This window comes from Colobus angolensis, unplaced genomic scaffold (assembly GCF_000951035.1).
Source record: "Colobus angolensis palliatus isolate OR3802 unplaced genomic scaffold, Cang.pa_1.0 Scaffold251, whole genome shotgun sequence".
NCBI classification, from domain to species: Eukaryota; Metazoa; Chordata; class Mammalia; order Primates; family Cercopithecidae; genus Colobus; species Colobus angolensis.
This window is the reverse complement of record NW_012115722.1, coordinates 1,658,967-1,661,924: the sequence shown is the minus strand read 5'-3', so window position 1 is coordinate 1,661,924 and position 2,958 is coordinate 1,658,967. Positions and strand designations below refer to the sequence as shown.

Here is a 2,958-nt window from a genome sequence, read left to right as displayed (position 1 = left end):
ATATAGTGATTTTTCTAGCAATCTGCGTGAGTATCCAGGCCCAATGCACCCCATTATATATGCAAAACATCTGACATTTGTGTGACAAGCCCTTAACCCCTGGCTGTTATTCTTATTTCCAAACTGGGGTGCATCATTAGATAAGTGCAGAAATCAGGAACCGTCGCTCCTAGTCAAGAGTCTGTGGCTCGGTTCTCAGAGCCAGGCCAAAGGCGTAATTATAGCTTTCCTCTATAGTGTGCAGGGCAGGAGGCTGATTTAATAAAGGAAGCCTACTGTCTGTCTCCAGCCTGGCTCTGACTCATGGAACGAGGGAGTCCCAGAAGCCCTACCCACAGAGGGTGGGTGGTGAGCAGCTGAGGGTGGGAGGTGAGGGTGGCCGACTAGCAAGGCCTGGGCCCAGAGCCCTGAGAATGAGGAAACTCCCTGGTTGGCCAGGAGGAACCTGCAGCTGGAGCCAAAGGAAGTGAGGCTCAGACAGAGCAGCTGCTGTTCCAGCAACAGCAGCAACTGCCGCACCCTTGAAAGGAGGCCCCTGCCATGTGGACCCGTAAAATAAAATGGGTTAGTAATTTTCATATTCAGAATTGATTGGGGGAAACGATCGAATTACTTCTAATAGGGATGGCCACCTTTCTATGATATACCAGGGTCTTTGGTTTCTTTTAGGGGCCTGGGTGGATGGAGTCTGGAGTGATGAGCATTCTGTTAATTTGGTTTCTCACTTTGGCAGCTAATTAGGTCTTCACGACCACAGAGACAGTTCTGAGCTGGGAGTGGTTTCAGCTACACCGAGGGGGACAGCCCGCTCTGTAATGGATTTGTGTTCCACCTTAGATAGGTCACCAGAGGTCATCTTATCCTTCTCTGCCTCCAGCTGCTTTCTCCTTCCTCCCTTGACAATCAGCCAGACAGAGGCAACCTGACCTCTTCCTCCTCTGGGCTCCTCTGGGCGGGAGATTCGGCTCCACCCCTTCCCTTCCCGCTGAGTCACACACCTCCCAGTCAGGTGATCCTCCCCTGGGTCCTTCCGAGAGCACCTTGACCTATATTCCGTTCTCTCCATGACAGCAGACTCTTAAGAGTCCTGAGAGAAGGCGTGCCAGGCCAGCGGGCGTGGTGCCCTGGCAGCCCCAGACTGCAGACCAGGTGCCCCGGGCAGCGGGAGGGGGTGCTCCCACCCCAGAGGCCTGGAAATGGAAAGTTAGGAGGCTGGTGGCTGCGTGCAAGGCGGGGGAGGAGGAGGTGGGAGTTGAGTCAGCCAGGAAAGCTGACAGCCACTGGCAGCCGCGTGCTTCCTCCCTCCCTCCCTGGGCTCCTCAGCTCCCTGCCAGGCCATGACCAAGCAGGCTGCAAGGGATGAAGTGGTGAAGGGCAGATGCCATTGTGGCTGGGCGATACTGCTGCCCAGGGGGAGAGGTGAGGAGTTGTGCAAATAATGGGATAAACCTACATGACTCACCCGGAGAATGTGAGCCGAAGAAAACTTCTCCCGCCACAAGGACCAAATTCCCATTCCCAAATTATCCACAAAATGTCCCCTACTTATTTTGTCTGTGGGTTCTTTGTGCAGTTGCTGCCTGTGCAGTCTTTGTGTCCTCTGAATGTAAGGAGAATGGGGCTGCTATGGGAAAGGAAATTAGAAGTGATCTTTGAGTATCATGCCTGTAAAAAGCGATATTAACTGAAAATCACTGTTCCTTTTGAATTAGAAAGCACTCTGAATTTAGACTCATTTGTCTTTTTTTTTTTTTCCCCCAAAAGGCAGGGTCTTGCTCTGTTGCCCAGGCTGCTGGTATAAAGTGGATGATCATAGCCTGGGACTCCTGAGCTCAAGTGATCCTCCTGCCTCAGCCTCCCAAGTAGCTGGGACTACAGGCATGCACCACCATGCCTGACTAAGTTTTTAATTTTTTGTAGGGACGGAGCCTCACCATGTTGCCCAGGCTGGTCTTGAACTCCTGGGCTCAAGAAATCCACCCACTTTGGCCTTGGCCTTTCAAAGTGCTAGGATTACAGGCATGGGCTGCTGCCCCTAGCCTAAGTAATTCTTTAGAATCTCGGTTCACAAATACTTAGTAGCCCTATGACCTTGGCGAGTCACTATAGGCCTCCGTCTCCAATCTGTAATATGGGGATTTTTAAGATGGTGTGAACATGAAATCAGATGATGTGCATAAAACAAGTTATTGTGTATAATTATGTGTAACTCTATAATATTTTCTCTAGATGACTAAGTCACTGCCCCCTACCATCTGAAAGTGTTGTTTGATTTGTTCAGTGTGCTCATGATATAAGAGCCTGCCTCTGGGTGTGTTCACAAGTGTAAATAGAAAACTGTAGCCTTGCCGGGCGCGGTGGCTCAAGCCTGTAATCCCAGCACTTTGGGAGGCCGAGACGGGCGGATCACGAGGTCAGGAGATTGAGACCATCCTGGCTAACACGGTGAAACCCCGTCTCTACTAAAAATACAAAAAACTAGCCGGGCAAGGTGGCGGGCGCCTGTAGTCCCAGCTACTCAGGAGGCTGAGGCAGGAGAATGGCGTAAACCCGGGAGGCAGAGCTTGCAGTGAGCTGAGATCTGGCCACTGCACTCCAGCTCAGGCGACAGAGCAAGACTCCGTCTCAAAAAAAAAAAAAAAAAGAAAAAAGAAAACTGTAGCCTCTGGCTACGTTAGGATTTACTGCATCTAACAAGCAGCCCCACATAGCTTGTTTACACACTACCAACAGGTTAGGTGTACATCATTTTATTCCTTAATATCAAGAAAAGCAAGTTTATCATAAGATGGATAAAAACCTGCTAACTGGAATAAATCTTTTTCACTCCAATCTCACATTTTTTCCTTTCTTTTTCTTTTTTCTTTTTTTGAGACAGGGTGTCACTCTGTTACCCAAGCTGGAGTGCATTGGTGCAATCACAGCTCAGTGCAGCCTCAAATTCCCAGACTCAAGTGG

General features: G+C 49.9%; 1 protein-coding gene across 1 annotated transcript in view; it reads left to right on the top strand.

Moving 5' to 3' along the window:
• Positions 1–455: 455 nt before the first annotated feature.
• The window catches only part of CHD9 (chromodomain helicase DNA binding protein 9), a 235,821-nt gene continuing 233,318 nt past the window's right edge, over positions 456–2,958 (top strand). Inside the window, exon 1 of the mRNA XM_011946605.1 lies at positions 456–564. The gene's annotated coding sequence lies outside the window, so the exon portion shown is untranslated. The remainder of the gene's footprint in view (positions 565–2,958) is intronic.